Source organism: Rattus rattus, chromosome 2 (assembly GCF_011064425.1).
Source record: "Rattus rattus isolate New Zealand chromosome 2, Rrattus_CSIRO_v1, whole genome shotgun sequence".
Classification (NCBI taxonomy): Eukaryota; Metazoa; Chordata; class Mammalia; order Rodentia; family Muridae; genus Rattus; species Rattus rattus.
In genome coordinates this window covers 12,543,278-12,560,804 of record NC_046155.1, presented here as the reverse complement: position 1 = coordinate 12,560,804, position 17,527 = coordinate 12,543,278, and the positions used below count along the sequence as shown (strand labels likewise).

At 39.4% G+C, this 17,527-nt stretch overlaps 1 pseudogene; it reads left to right on the top strand.

The window, feature by feature from the left end:
- Window positions 1–1,470: 1,470 nt before the first annotated feature.
- Window positions 1,471–14,026, top strand: LOC116891810 (annotated as a pseudogene).
- Window positions 14,027–17,527: the final 3,501 nt, after the last annotated feature.

Below are 17,527 nucleotides of genomic sequence, written 5' to 3'. Positions count from 1 at the left end.
CTCTAGGTGGATTTTCCTTTGATGAATATAAAGTGTCCTTCCTTATCTTTTTTGATGACTTTCAGTTGAAAATTGATTTTATTTGATATTACAATGGCTACTCCAGCTTGCTTCTTCCGACCATTTGCTTGGAAAGTTGATTTCCAGCCTTTCACTCTAGGTAGTGTCTGTCTTTGTCTCTGAGGTGTGTTTCCTGTAGGCAGCAGAATGCAGGGTCCTCATTGCATATCCAGTTTGTTAATCTATGTCTTTTTATTGGGGAGTTGAGACCATTGATGTTGAGTTTAAGGAATAGTGATTATTGCTTCCTGTTATATTCATATTTGGATGTGAGGTTATGTTTGTGTGCTTTTCTTCTCTTTGTTTTGTTGCCAAGATGATTAGTTTCTTGCTTTTTCTAGGGTGTAGCTTGCCTCCTTATGTTGGGCTTTACCATTTATTATCCTTTGTAGTGCTGGATTTGTAGAAAGATATTGTGTAAATTTGGTTTTGTCATGGAATATCTTTTTTTCTCCATCTATGTTATTTGAGAGTTTTGCAGGATACAGTAACCTGAGCTGCCAGCCTTAATTCTTAAGAATAGTGTACCACTGTTTGTGTCCTTAAAACATAGCCCAAATAATTAAATGGTGGTTGCATCTGTACCTTTCTGGAGCCATCGTCAGCCTATAGCCAGGCAACTGAGAAATCTTGTAAGTAGCCTCTGTCCTCATTGAAGATATCTTCCATATAGGAACTAAATAAACTGGTGGGTGCTTATCTGTAATTGTTTGTAAAGCCATATCTACAAATTTTTGGCAAAGAGTAGAGCTATTTTTCATCTCCTGAGGGAGGCCTTTCCATTGATATATAAGATATGGCTGTCTTAAATTTGTAGAGAGGAAACTACAAGAAATAATCCTATAAATCTATGACTATGCTATTATGATTCATAGGATCAGCAGGTGATGACAACCCAAGCTAAAGACTTTCCATGGCTTCCATAGTCTCATTAATTTTTCTCTAGTCTTGTAGGAGCCTTTGCTTTCCTGACTTTTTAAATAAGAAATGTAGAGATATTCAAGGGACTATAAGAATACTCTGCATGCCCCAGTTGTAATTGTCCACTAACCAGAGCCGTAGCTGCTTGTATCTTTTCTGTAGTCAGGGGCCATTGTTCCACTCAAACAGGAATCTCAGATTTCTAAGTAGTGGGGTCAGCGCCACTTCAACCATGGCCCCTAGGAAAATACTTTGATCAAAGCCTAACCCCTCTCTGTCTTTATTTTATATTGGTTGTATAGGTTCTGTAATACCTTGACTATGTTTTCTTAGTCCCATATTAGGAACAAATTTCATTTGTATCATTTGAAAGGCAACTTAATAATTTGGATTTTTTAAAGGAACTCCCGTCTATTTCAAAATGTTTCTTCCCCGTAACATGAAAGGTAAAGATAGACGTGCAAAAGGCTGAGACTCCTGAAGTCGGAGATGCGCAGGTTGCCTGAGTTGGGCGACCAGAATGCAGTAATGAAGCCAGGTTTCAGCCGCTGTGGGGGCTGCTTTGGTGGCTGAGGAGGCTTTGGCGGTGGCTGAGGAGGCTTTGGCGGTGGAGGCTGAAGTTGAAGCGGAGGAGGTGGTGTCTTTAGGGGAAGAAGAGGCGGCGGTGGCCTAAGTGGAGGCTTCCAATCTGGGGGCAACCGGGGTGGAGGTGGTAGCCTGGAGTCAGGAGACGAAGCCGATCAGGGAAGAATGTGGTGGTAGAGGATGCCCTTGTCACAAAGAATCTGGTCCCTGGAGAATCTGTGTATGGAGAGAAGAGAGTTTCTATTTCAGTAGGAAATGACAAATTTGAGTACCGAGCCTGGAACCTTCCACTCCAAGCTGGCAGCAGCAATCCTGGACAGCATAGACCAGATACACATCAAACCAGGGTCAAGGTGCTCTCTACCTTGGGGCAGGCTCAGGCACCACCATCTCCCAAGTCTCTGTTATTGTCGGCCAGATGGCCTGGTCTACGCAGTTGAGTTCTATCACTCTGGCCGTGACCTCATCAACTTGGTCAAGAAGAGGACCAACATTATTCCTGTAATTGAAGATGCTTAGCACCCACACAAATACCACATGCTTATTGCAATGGTGGATGTCATCTTTGCCAATGAGGCCCAGCCATACCAAACCCGTACTGTGGCCCTGAATGCTCACACTTTCCTTTGGAATGGAGGACACTTTGTGATTTCCATTAAGGCCAACTGCATTGACTCCATAGCCTCAGCAGAAGCTGTGTTTGCATCTGAAGTGAAGAAAGTGCAACAAGAGAACATGAAGCCCCAGGAGCAGTTGACTCTAGAGCCTTATGAACACTGTGGTTGTAGGTGCGTGTACATGCCACCTCCCAAGGGGAAGAACTCAGCTTTCTGGATTGGAGAAATGTGTGTTGCTACTGTTGCACCTGTGGTTTGGGTTTTTTGTTTGTTTGTTTTCTGTGTTTTGTTTTTTGTTTGTTTTTTGGTTTGGTTTTGAGGGGGCTGCGGTTGTTTTGTTTTGTTTTTCTATTAAAAGACTCATCTGTCAAAGAAAGAGAGAAAGGAAGGAAGGAAAGAAAGAAAGAAAGAAAGAAAGAAAGAAAGAAAGAAAGAAAGAAAGAAAGAAAGAAAGAGAAAGAAAAGGTAAAGATAGAATCGCATAGGGATAAAAAGGAACCAGAAGACTCTTCATCTGGCATGTTAAAATCTCAGCATTTTTGCCACATTGGCAGCTTATCCTAAGTTGATTAAAGCTGATGAGGTACTTTGAGATTGCTAAGAGGAGGGCCAGCTCTTATATCTATGACTTACAACAGCTTTACCTTGTACCTTTAAATTTTCATGAAACCTGAATTTTTAACTTCCTCTATCAAGAATGCGATATTATTAGGACCAAACCTTCCATTTCCTCTTGCTTCAGGGGAGACTTATTTTCCTAATGAAAGATGAGGAAGAAAAAGCGATTGTGCAACTCTATGTCTCAGATGTATTTGTATGGTATTGGGGGCAGGGCCTGAAGCATAACCTTAATCTCTGCCACACAATCTGAATCAATTATCGTTGGAATAACTTGAATTCTTTGCAGAGAGACTGAACTTCTTCTTTGAATAAGACCCACATACCCAGGAGGCAGAGAGCTAAATACCTCAGTGGGTATAGGAATTAGGAGAAAATCTGAGTTTAATATAACTGAGATGGTGGACTGAGGTCCAATCCTGGAAATATTGCTTTTATTTCCTCTGATGAAATGATCAGATGAGAGTTGTACCAAAGCTGTGTGAATACACATTTTCTTATTCGTTCAAACTACGCCTAGGCCTAGGCCTGGAAGCTTCTAGCCTCTGTGCAATCTAATCTTCCAAGATGACTGATTCAACGGCTTCTGACCGAATTGCTCTGCCTGGCCTCATACTAATGTGTTCAAATCTTCTGGCTCCTTCTCATTCTCTGGTTGGTCTGTCTTCACTTACGTCAGCTTGTTCTCTCTGCAATCTATCTCTGTAAACAACTGTCCCAGTAAAATGTATACACACATACACACATTCCCTCTCTCTCTCTCTCTCTCTCTCTCTCTCTCTCTCTCTCTCTGCTCTCTCTCTCTCTCTGCTCTCTGCTCTTAAGTAGCCTCTCTTTGCTGTTCTTGGGTGAGTTGGGCTTAACCCATCTCTGACTCATTCTGTCAAATCTTTAATTCATCACCTTGTCTGCCCCATCAGACAAACCTTATCTTCATTGTTAGCGTTAAAGGTGTATACTAAAGTTGTGCCTGTATTCCAGCCAGTTCATACCATAGTTCAGAGAGTTCTGCATTATGGCCACATCATATATACATAAACGATCTTTGGATGTCATCCCTTGCCAGAGTAGCCATATTGCTGGATTAAAATTCCTCTTCATAATCCTAAACTGCCTGGGGCGGAGCTGAGGAGTTTTTGGACCCTTCTTGGCTGAGAAAAGGGTTTTGTATTATACTCATTATTTGAGGGGCATACAGTTGTCCCTGTACCCAGTTTTCCTGGCTTGCAGACTGGGATTATACTACTATCATTAGCAGGTCTAAGCATTTCTCCTTGAGCCTTTATAAGAGGGAATAATGTTCCATCCTTATGACATTTGAAATGGCATTCTCTTTCCCAATGAAAACGTTTTTGACATCTGCCGAAAGCCTTTTCCAGAGTCCTGGTAACTGAGGAAAGAAGTAGGGTATGGTGTCAGCAATTGAGACCAAAGACTGCTGACTTCTGGCAGTTTCACTCTTGCTGATAACAGCAGTAGATTAAGAAAAAAAAGTTTAGTTATTCAGGCTCTTTTCTCTCTGGCTCAAGGGCCCCTCAGATGGCCAAGGAAGAGGCTCACAGTCTGTTACCTCTTTCTGACCCAGACAGAAAGGAAAAGAAGAAAATCAGACATGCAGACAGTATGTACACCAGATGAAGCAGAAAAGGTCTACATCTCAATTTTATTATTGCTTTCAATTTTACATAGCTTTTTAGATAAAAATGTTCTCTATATAAGAAAGAATTACTTAATAGATTAATTGTTACATAAAAGGGGAAACAGAAAGATGTCGATAGTAAGTTCAAAGCAGTGTTTCATGCTATTAGCTCATTATAAGTTCAAAGCAATACCTGTGGTTTCATCCTTGAACCTGACCTAGAATGAATGTTTTTCCTTGATATAAACCTGTCCCAAGTCTATTCCCTCCTTTTCTTAGTGTAATTTATGAAAGCTCATTGCATTTCTTATTATGTAGCCTTTACTTTCTATTCTATGAAAAAGGGGTACATTCTATTTTTGATTCTATTTTATTACATCTTTCTGGCAAAAGAACTAAAATCATCTCCTTAAACTTTCCTCCTAAAATTATTTGAATCAAACCACAAATTCTATACAGTCTTTAATCCAGCCAAACAGCATTAATTCATGAAAGTTCACCTTTATGTTGATCTGCAGGAAATTTGCCCAATAGGTGGGCTATCACCCAGGAACTAATCACAGCAGGCTGTAGGCAGCGAGGGTCTCCAGGTCTCCACTCACACCCAGTCAAATATTTGAGGAGTGTGGCAATGGTAAACATGAGAAAGCACATGAGTAGCAAGAAGCAATCCTGAAACAAAGTCTCTGGGGCTATGCCTTACCAGAGCTTACCCATCGCAGCCAAGAATGACAGTGGCCATCTCCAGGGAGCTCACTTGCCCACTGCAGTTCTGCCTGCATGGTGTCTGCCAGACATTGAGAGCATATTATTCTGGGTATATTAATGAAAGTTGTACTTGTCTGTGGCATTCTTACCAGAGCCCAGTACTGTCCTTGTAGTAGGAATTCTTTCATTTTTTTTTCTTTAAATGGTTTCCACAAAAATGTCCTAGTTAGCCACATGCAAAAATACTTTGCTCCTTCGTCTTTGGGTGTATTATTTTTTTCCTGACCTTTTAAAACTTGAGTGGTAGTCTGTCCCTAGAAGGTTACTGCAATGGCTACTTCTTGTAAATAGGAAGGGGTGACCTCAGAACATACTCTAAGAAATTCATTAAGGTCTGATTTTCTAATTGGTCTTAGCAGAGTCTGACAAGCAAAGTTTGTGTTTTCAAAAGGCAATTGTTTAGTAATAATTTGAGCAGCTTCATTGTAAGGAACCATTTTATTTATGATTTCCATTAATTGGGATAAGAAAGCTTCAAAAGGCTCATCAGCCTTTTCTCTAATATTAATTAATCCTATCATCTTAACATCAGGGGAAGGGAGCCTTCTGCATGCTTCTACAGCAGTAGCTGAGCACAGGGTAAGAACCTCTGTAGTAAGCTTCTTCAACCTCTTTGTCACCAAAATTAACTGGAAAACAGCCAAGCTATTCTCCCAAGTAACTGACTTGTTTAAGAGTCCCACCCCCACCCCCATCCCCACCCCCACCCCCACTTCCCAATCCCAGTGAAGGAACAGGGATTTCACCCTTTCTAGATTTGTTAGCTGGCATTGGGTCTTAGATATTGAAGGAAGCCAATCAGGATCATGCTATTTTGTGGCCTCTTCCTCTAAATCTGTCTCGTCCTTAGGAGAGAGTGGATCATCTTCATTTTGATCATTCTCAATCTTAAAAGCCATATGAGAATCAGGGAATATATTGGGGGATTTATTTTTAAGTGTATGATCTAATGATGAAGTGTGTTCTCCACCGTCTTGCCTTGCTGAAGAACAGAGCAAAGTGTCTTTCTTCTGAGGCTTGCCAGTATCTAAAGCTTGCCCCAAAATGCTCCAAATAGAGAAAGCCCCAACAGACACATTTTCAAGTCTATTCTGTTACCAAAGTTGCTAGTCTGTGTCAAGTTTCTAAATCCAAAGTTCCATGGTCCAGGAACCAAGGACTACATCTCTGTGCAAAATTTAAGAAAGCAGTCAACTGGTAAGTGCTAACTTGGATTTCCATTTTCTTTAAAGTGTGCTGTATTATATCTTTAAAGACTTTTTTCTTTAGACTTCTTATGGCCCATGACTTATTTATAGTTCTTGCCTTTTCACCCTTCTGTACCTTGTCTGTTTCTTACCTGGGGGGGGGGTTGAAAAGCCATTCAGTGAAGTCCTAGTCTTACCATAAGTAGACTTACCTCTGGGTCTCTGGCCACCAGATGTCAGGGGGTGCTTTCCCAGCAGAGGGAGTTATTGCTGACAGGGCAGCTGAAAGGGGAGATAAGGAGCCTGGGAAGGGAGGGAAGAGTGAGCCAGGGCTGGTGTTCAGGAGAATCTCACAGCTCTGACTGACTAGCAACCAAGTGCTTCTTTATTTATAAAGATTTCCCAGAACCAAGAGCAAGATCATCCAAGAAGCAAAGATAATGTGTTTGATTTTTCATTGTCCAGGGTTACAAGTACAGTTGCAATTAGAAAATATAAACAAAACAGATTTTACTTTTATTGTCAGCCCTATAACTCCAACTTAAGGAGTCTAAAATATGTTTCCTCTAAAACAATTACATTTATTAGATGACAGCTTGCTTTTAGACTTGTAGCATTTGATGTTTGAAAGCACTTCAGAACATATCTAACTCAGTTTTTTTTGAATAGTAGATACCAATACCTAATTTCTTTTACTATATGTTTCATCATCTATGCTATAAAGTAGAAAAAGTTTTTGTTAGTCTATCTTTTTACTGAGTTCTATTCCTCCAGTGATATACTCTCCATGACCCCATATCTTTAAACTACATTCAGAGAGCTCTAAGCATAGTTTAAAGGAAGGTCATGAATCTCTAACCTTTTCACCTGGCTAGTCAGAGTTTGTCAGTTGATTCTGTTTACCCTGTACCAATTATAATGTTTGAGTCAGCTGAGGGGAATATACCCCAAGAAGACTTCTAGAGTAGTGCCATCATCTAGCTATGTGTTTATCTGTTCTTAATGATCTTCGGGGCATAAGAAAGACTTCCAGATAAAGTTAATTTTATAATTTTCAGAAAAGGTCTGAGGTGTAATTTTCTCAGGAAAAGACCTAAAATGAATCACAATATGGAAAGGTCCCCAGAATGCAACAGGTAGCAACCAAAACCCAAAAGTTTGAGATAGAACAATAGCAATTGCAGCAATTACATTCAGATTTGCTGGAACTGTGTCAAGCAGCTGTGATGGCTTTATGACTCTAACCATTTCCAATGGATATACCTTTGCCTCTTTGCAAAGAGAGAATACCACTAACCATGTGATATACATTTGGAGATTCACAATACACTTTTCTGTCTTTTCTATCAAAAAAAAAAACATTCTATTTTATGGCTGATGTTGGGCTAATATTATCCATCTCACAAAGGTGCAAGAGCTGTGTGAAGTAGTTGGGGAGAAGCCCTTAAAACATGACCCAGCACAACATAGATCTACCCCATCCATTCCAGGAATGTATTTTATGAATGTGACAGAAGGATCTGCCTTATGGCCAGCATTGATAAAATGGCGAGGTAAAAAAGAAGTATAAATGCAGAGAAAGTAAAGATAGCCACAGCCACTGGCACTTATCACAGATCTCTGAGGAGAGAAAGGCCATGGAGACTCTGAAGGGTGATGCCCCAATGGAAAATTGCTTCTGTAGCCGCTTGGCCCTCTGGGAGACAGAGAATGAGGAACAGTGGAGCTGCCAGCAGGCTACAAGCACAAAGGTTTAACTCTGTGAGCCTCATGGTAGCCAGAAGCTCCCATGGAACCTGCCCCTGGATGCCCCATCTAGCTGCAAGACCATCCTGATTTTGGGTGACACTGGGATATCTGAGACAAGTCTCAGCAATAGTGAAGTATTTATGGTGCTTTAGAAACCAGAAACCCTGAATCAGACCATGAATATTTATATGTAAAGCTGTTTGGGCAAAAAAAATACATTCAGTGTGACACTAGTTTTCAGTACCACAATGACAAACAAATTATGTGATAGAGAGGTGGGAAAGATGGAGGAATGGAGTGGGGAGTGAGGGCGCACAGAGGCAGATGGAGAGAGGAGACAGCAATGACAGGTGTGAGAGAATGTGTGTTAACAGGGGAACATGTCATTGCTCAGTAGGTGGAAAGGGTGGTATGCAGTATGAACTTACACAGACACAGTCCCTGAATGCCAACTGCACAATCGCTATGGCTCTGAGGAACAGTATGATGTCTGAGATGAAGAACTGTTCATTTTCTGATTTGGACCTCCTTGAATGATCTCTATGGTCCATGCTGCCCCTGGAGGCCATGCTGATATCCGTGGTTGACTGTCCCAGGCTATGATGAAACCCAAGGTTCATGTGACTGTTTGTGATCTATGTTTCCTCTAGAGATCATGTGGATATGTGTGGTTGACTGCCCCAGGCTAAGTTGAAACCCAGGGTTCATGTGAATGTTCGTGGTCTATGCTTCCTTAAGAGAACATGTTGAGGTTCTTGGGCTGGGCTGCCAATAGAGGCTGTGTGTATGTCCATGGTCTGTGCTGCTGCCTGAAGCCATGTGGATGTCCATCTGCTGAGCTGCCACCAGGAACCATATTGTTGTCTGTGGCCTGTTTTGTCCCAGAGGCCATGTTCTTGGCCTGTGCTGCCACCATATGCATCAAAATGGTGTCTATGGCCCATGCTGTGGCAGAGGATTATTTTGACGTGCCTGGTCTATACTGCCACCAGAGGTCATATTGAGATCTGTGGCATATGCTGCCTCCAGAGACCATGTAGATCAGAACATGGTCAGTGCAGTCTCCAGACACCCATGTCCCCGATCCATGCCTCTGATGACTGTAAAGGGCAAAGAAGCTACTTTTGCAGTGGTATTGATGACTGCAGACTCACAGTTGAGAGAGACATTGCAAGTTTCTGTGAAAACCTCTATTCCCACCTCGCCCAGACTTCCCCCCAAAATTAACAGGATAGACGAGTACTCTTAAAAATTGTGATAAGAATGCTGAAGTATGGTTGTTCACAACTGACGGCTTCTGGAGGGGTTGCTTATGGGCTACTCATTCCTCTAGAAATTCTTCATTGCTTTATTACTGCCATCTTAAAGGAAAAGCTAGGTCTAACATGAAGGTAAGTATAACACTTTAAATTCCTTGACTGCAAGCTCCTATGCGGAAAGGTTCCCTCTGTATTTGAATTCTATCTCTGTTTCAGATTCTCAGCTCCGACCTGTTATGTCTCTTGCCAATCATATACTTTCCAACAGACAAAATCCAAATAAAGCCTGCTTTTCATGGCAGTTACAGGGCTAACAATGAGAGGTAACTTCTGCTAAATTTTTAAGAGAGTACTTGACACATAACGCTCCCTTTCTATTGTCGAGGTGATTGTGCTTTGTGGGTAAACTAGCTGCTTGCTAACTTAGCAAAGCGGGGCAAACAAGACCAGAACTGAATTGGGATATAGGGTACCAATTATTTCCTCTCCACAGTATATGACAACTGTATGGATTCTGCCATAGATTGAATCATTTTGAAATTAGTGTTTCAGGTGAACCACCTGTTTCATCTTTAAGCTACCGTGAGTCATGAGGCAAGCAGGTCACAGAGGGACCTAAGTGATATAAAGACAAACATGAAAACCCTGTACCATTCTTCTCAGTTATGTCTCTATAACCTGCTATGAAATATACACAGAACAGACTTGGCCATCCTTGATCAAAATTTCTTCCTGCCAGGAAGCTGCTTCCTTGCATATTATGAAATCTTCCATATTTACAGGATTTTTCCTATTTGAGTGAAGGGGATTGTGGAAGGGGTTTGTATTTCATGTTTAAGTCACATTAAAGTAAACTTTTATTGAAGGAAAACTATCATAAATTTGTCTGAATCAATCATAACGATGATAACAAAAACATCAGATGCAATCTATTAAGATAAACTGGAAAATGAAACCAATACTTTAATAGCCTGGAAATATCCTGAGTCTAGATGATCTGTTAAATCAAAACAACTAATATTCTTATAGTACTTAAGTTTATAAAATTATTTTTATGTATTGATTCTAACTGTGGCCTTGTTAGCAGGTAAGGAAGACTGTGTTTTCCATTTGTTTATGAAGAGGGAGGAGAGTAAGGACTCTCTGGGGGAGAACTGAAGACTTGGGTAAGTTTGATGAAATCAGTGCTCTTTCTACTCTCCAGGCTCAGTCATAAAAATGACCCTTTTCTGAAATTACAAAGGTCCTGAACATATCAGGAAGGTTGAGAATTGACAGGCATTTGAGAATGCCAGTTCAAAGCCTGACTTGTTTCTTCCTATCCAAGTTCCAAAAAGCTAAGAAGACCTGAATAGCTAGAAAACCCATGCCGAGCCTAAATCTGTCTTTGTATTACTCTATTGCAGAGCAATAATCTGACAACCACATACACTACTTCCCTTTTCCCTAAAAGTGCCAGGTCAAGTAAGAACTGTAATCCTAGCACTCTGAAAACAGGAGGAGATCTTTACCTTCCTAATGAATGGAGGCTCCATGTTGCAAGAAAAAACAATAACCACAACACCCCCCCCACGTACAGACACCCCACCACATACACACAGAGAGAGAGACAGAGACAGAGACAGAGAGACAGAGAGAGAGACAGAGAGAGAGAGAGAGAGAGAGAGAGAGAGATCTAAATTGTTCCAAATGTCTTTAAATAGTTGAAAATCATTTAAAGCACTGAACATGGTGCAACAAGGTTGCCGCTGGTGAAAGCATTTGGACTACAGACATGCTTTACAGGACTTTCCAGGCATGGCCAGAGTAATTTTATATTATCTTATAGTAGTCTTAATCTCTACATCTAAAAATATTAGTGTTATTTCAAATGATAACAGGTTCAGTCTTTACCATACTATGCCATTGCTATCATTATTACCACTGTGTAGCATTACTGAAATATGAACCCATGACTGTTAGCATCATTTTCACAATAACATGACTTAGAGAAAATGAGACAACATCCTATAAAAATGAAAGTTGTAGACAAAAAAGTTTACAAAAAAGAATGCATAGACCAGTGGGAGATGATAGGTAACTGAGCATTAGCACTCACAATTCAGTTCCTTTGCTGGTTATTATGTGATATTAGGGAAAGAAGTTATAAGAAAACTGTTCAGTACTTCAGTGTGTTTACAAAGGTCAGGGCGGCCATTTTCTTTCTCACCTATTTAAAGGATTTGATATGGATGTAATAGAGGATATAGCAGCTTCTTGCCTGTTAGATGCTGGGTGAATCAAAGGTATCTATTATCAAGAGTAACTATTCTTTATGAGCAAATAATTAGTTAAGTAATAACATTTTATTATTATCATTAAATATCTAGTTGTAAATCATTATACTGTACTCTTTCTGAATTTGGCACCTTAAAATTAAAAACTTTAAAGGCTGGCAAGGTGAGATATCTCTAGAATGTAGGCACTAGAAGGTACCAGCAAGGCATTTAGGAATTTAAGGATAGTGGGGATTGATTGGAGAATTCCAGGGAAGCTTTGGTTATATGATCAAACCCTATAGCAGAAAAACAATAACAGATAAACAAATGAATATAATTTTCGGTGCAATATGATAAAATATTCCACTGGATGAATGGTTTGGCAAAGACAAAAATTAATAAGCAAGACCTAAAATGCCCCATCAGGAAATTGGTCGATTTTAAAATATCTGGATAACCCTCCCATCTTCTCTCTTTTTTGTTGGAAAATGACCACATACAACACGGTTTGATATGGTTTGATAGGAAAGCAGAGCTCCTATTTTGGATCCCACACTAAACTCTGATTGATTATACTTACCGATCTTTGGAGATTGTACTGAGTTTTCCACAGGAATTTTGTGAATTGCTCACTAAAAAAATAGAAACACTAGACTATATACCATTTATTTTTAGGTCTCCAAAGAAAAGCAGAGTGATTGCAATATTTCTCAAATTAAGATGGAATCTAGAAAAAGAGCAAGGGAGGTAGCAAACCTGCAGGACCAAGGGGCATATTCACTCAAGCCATGTCAGCAAGATAAGATATATAAGACAATTAACATCACCTTAGATGGAAATCATTCAAAAAATGAAAAAATGAAATATACACTCACACATAAGATGACAGATAGCTTGTATGAGGCACTCAACACTCTCAGTGCTGCCACAGACAAGATAAAAAGTCAACAGCTCAAAGAAATGCTGGTGTGTGGCAAACAAGGAATCAAAGGGTAAAAAATACCTTGGTATGTCCCTCTGCTGTTTTCCAGAAGACAGCCATGTGGCTATGACATTTTCTAAAACAGAAAAACGACAGAGAAGAGATAAGCAAGTCTATGGTTGGCAGGACCATGTGTGTACTGACTGTGAAATTTTATATTCACGCAGTTGGGAAGAGGAATGAAAGAATTCTCAAGTGTAGAGAACTTCACCAAGAGGGGAACAAACACTGAGTGTATTGCTTTAAGGGAGACAACATTAGGGAAACTCTGAAGAAAGATGGCAGGTTTTATTCCTTTGTAGAGAGTGACCATTGGAGGCTCGTTAAAGACTTGGACACCATTATAGAAAACACCCAGCCAGTTGATGAGTTAGAGGGCAAGCTCTTTTAGGTGGAGCTTAAGAGAATAAAATATCCTCAGGCAGCAGACCCCACTGATTTAGAAAAGCCACGTTATAGGAAGCTAGAAGAATACTTTGTGGATACATATCCCATATTGAAGAGAGAGTGTGAAAAACTCAGAGCATACCTCAAGGAAGAAAGTAAGAGAACTTCCTCATTTGAAATGGATCAAGAAAACTTCAGGAAACTGACCAGAAACTCCAATCCCAGCTAAAGTTCTCAAACTTCTTTCACAGTTCAGAGACACCGTTGGGCTCATCGATTTTGAACAGCGGTGGAAAGGAAGGCTGTGCTGCCTGCTTTGTTTTCACAGGGCTGTACATTTTCACTTACCAGCATGTTATCGATGACATCGTGGGTGAAGGCATAGAGCAAAGTAAGTGGGCAGATAAAATTAGTCAATGTGTAAACGTCACATGTGATTATGAAGAGTTCCTGGCAAAAGAAGACACCTCCTCCTTTTTAGTTGAACCCTGGTTTGAGATATCTGATGACATCCTTAATTATGCTGTCCTGAAACTGAAGGAAAATGGGCAACAAGAACCTTCAGGGCTGTATAATAGAATAGCTCTTGTACCATCCAGTGGGTTGATATATATCGTTGGTCATCATGATATAAAACAGAAGCTTAGTGATGGCTGTGTAGTGATTTCTCAAGATGAGCACATTCAGGAAAGAGAAGCAGGGGATGGCAGTGTTACTGTGCAATATATCTATGTATACACCCAAAAAGTTCCCAAGAAGCAGTTCATAAACCTGAACTGTGTGGTTACCTGTGACAACACGTTTTACTGTGGGTCCTCTGGATCTCCTGTATTTGATTCCAAAGGGTCATTGGTAGCCATGCACACTCCTGGCTTCATTTATGAGTATGAAAGTGGTGTTTCCAATATCATAAAGTTTGGCTCTTCTATGAAATGCATCCTCAGTGATATTAAACAAAAGCATAAAACATGGTATGATGAGGAATTTGTAAATTGACAGGATGTAGAAATGAGTAGTCAAGATTATTGAGGACTGAAGAGAATTTAATCTATTTTCATTCTTATTCTTTGAAAGTCTAACACATTTATACAATTTATATTGACTATATTCATCTACTGACACCTTCTTTCAACTCTTCTAGGACCCCAATCTATCTCAGTTTCATATATTTGTTTTAATTATTAGTTTTTAATAACTTCCTGAATCCAATTAGTACTGCTTATACACCCATAAATATATGGCCACCCACTGATACATGAACACCTACCAGCAGCCATGTCCCCAAAGGAGTATGACTTCTCTTTCATCAGCAGCCATCAACTGCCAATATCTCCTGAGCAAGGGATAGTTTTCTGGGGGCCCCAGTTCATCTTTACAGAATTTTGATGGGCTTGATCTCGTTTGGGCAACCACAACCGTGAATAGACCTCTGCTGCATCCCTGTAATGTTGAAAAGGAAGTACCCCACAGCTCTTTCTCGTCCTCTTCCATTCTTTGTGTCCCCTGTACATCAAGTACCATGAAATGATCAGGGTTAATACAAATGACCCATCTGCACCTGAATCCTCATGGTTATTATACTCGGCACTTGAGCGCTGTTTTGTCTTCTCTGATCAATGTTGAGTATGACACAAATCTCCCCATATCTGTAGCCTGTTTTCTTCTGCTTTTAAAAATTAGATGAGTATTAGTTCTTTTACTATCTACAACATACATACAATATATTTTGATCATACTCACCTTTCTGTTCCTCTTCCTAACTCCTTCCAGATCTACCCCACCTCTCTTCCAACTTAGTATTCTCCTTTTTTTGTTTGTTTTTAAAGTAACATGAATCCAATTTGTGGTACCCATATACTGATGGATGTTGGTGTATATACTGGAGCATGTTTGAACCACCTTTAAGAAAACTAACTTTTCCTTCCCAAGTAGCCTTCAATTACAAGAAACCCTCAGCTAAGGGTTAGAGTTCATAAACCCCTTCCCTATCCATTTCAACTGAAAATCAAATGATAGCTATCTACTTTAATAATTAATCTAACTTAAAGATTCTAACAGCAAAGAAATATATGTATGTGTAGTAACTTGAATAGATAGATACATAGATACATAGGTAGATCTATAAATATTTGCACCCATAATCATTTGTATCTACAGTAAATTTTTAAATTATAGAATTATCATAGATGCCACCAAATCTGATTCATAACAGCATAGGACATTTCAGCCTCTTCTCAGTACATCTTTATAAATTTTCATTCTAACTTTGGGAAATACGGATTTTAACCACATCTTAGTCATTTAGTTATCAGAGTATAGATAGTAAAAACATAGATGAAACATACATATACACACATATACACATCATACATACATACACGTATAGATATATAGATAATAGCTATTTAGATAACTTCATGAATACATAGGTAATAAATGCATACATTAATATATGCATTTGTATATACATGGTGATATACATAAAGATATAAATGATATATGCATGTATAAATACATAGATATACACCTATAGATAAATAGCTGACATAGATAAAATGCATAGATATAGACACAGAGACATAGACACATATACATGCATATTATAAAGACATATAATAGATGTTTCTGTAACTACATGGAAATATTTCTAAATATATAGATGATAGTATACAGTATTAGCATATATGGCAAAACTGTTCATCTGTACTTGGATGAGAAATAATGTTTTATCAACTAAACAATGCTCCTATGCACTTTCTTTTGCCTTTATCTGACATATGCCACCCTTCTAAAGTTGAGTCAAGGATTCCTCTTATGCCACATACATACCAATTGAGTGAGAGCCTTTAAACATTTAGAATGGTTACACAAATAATAAATTCTCTTAGGATAACCCACATTCATACTGTCTTCTAAGCCTTTGAGTTCCTAAATGATTTTGTAAATTTGTATACTTTAAAGTTCACTGTGTCACATTCACTGGATTTAGCAGATATGTAATGTCATGTGTCTGTTAGAGTATCTACTGTAAACGTAACTTTTATTTGCCTCATGTAATTGTCATATCTCAAGCTTATTGCCTAAGTCTCTTAACTTAGGCCTAGTCCTGGAAGCTCCTAGCCTCCATATAAGTCTAGAAGGTTTTCAGACTTTGAGACTTACTGCTAAATAAGCTCACCCTTTCTTGATCTTTCTGAGCTCTGGCTAGTTTGGTTCAACTCAGCTTTTCTGGTTCAAAACTCCTGTCCAAGCTGACTGACTCAATCTGGCTTCTCTTAGTTTGCTACTGAACTGCTCTGCCTATCCTCACACTAACTTCTACCTCCTTCTTGTTCTCTGGCTTGTCTTCACCTTGTCTATCTTTCTCTCTCTGTCTGCAACCTGTGTGATCAAATATCCTGCAATAATCTACAGAGTAGTTTGGCTGTTCTATCAAGTTCCCATTCTGTCCTTTCTTCTTCTTGAAAGCTGGTGACCATCTATCTTCTTGTGGTCCTCATAGTTTTACCTACTCCAGAATGTCACATAAGTGGAGTCTTTCAAGAATGCCAATCGACCACTAACATTTCTTGTATATTTTGTGTGTTGATAGCTCATATCATCTCTATTCATTACTGTATAGTGATCAATAGATGTGCTACCATTTGTTTATTTACCCTCTTTTTCAAGAGATCTTAGTTGCTTCCAATGTACCATGATTAATGAATAAAATTGCTACAAAACTCTCTGTGCTTTGGTTTTTATATGACATACATTTTCAACACTGTTGGCCAAATACCAACCAAAGAGTATAATTGGAATCTAAACTAAATGTTCAGCTTTGTAAAACTCTGCCAAAATTCTTCCAAAGTAATTACTATTTTGCATATTCCAACAATAACAAATGAGAGGTCCTATCCCCAACACCAACATTCAGTATCATCTGCTTCCGTGTTGTGGTTTATTGGATTTAGATTTGAGGTGTACTATTGGGTTGGCTAGAGATCTGAGGAGTACACAATTTATTAAAGAAGTGTAGGTTAATTAAGGGAAGCTAGACCTAAGAATAAGAGGCTCTTTGAGTATGAGAAGAGAAGCAGAAGATATCTTCTATAAAATTGCAACTAGAGGATGTCAACCCAAAGCCCTAGAGCAAGGAAAAAACTTGCTGAGAGAGGTGATGTGCCAGTGCTGGGGACCAGCCCTAACAAGGGATTAGGAACTGAGGAGGGACACAGCCCACAGCCAGGGCATAAGGCCAAAGACTGATGATCTCTGGCCTTTTAACTCTTTCTTACTCTTCTGGGGGTTAGAAGTTGATGGCCTTTGGAAATTTAACTCTTGCTATTCTATCACTAAAATCTGCTTACTTCTGGTAATTTGACCCAAACTGGTAATAGCAAGGGAATTAGCAAAAAGACTTAAGTTTCTCTCTGGCTCAAGGATCCCTAGGCAGGCAAGAAGCTTGGAGCTCATTAACTCTTTTTAAGCTAGGGAAAAAAGAGGAGGAAGAAAGGG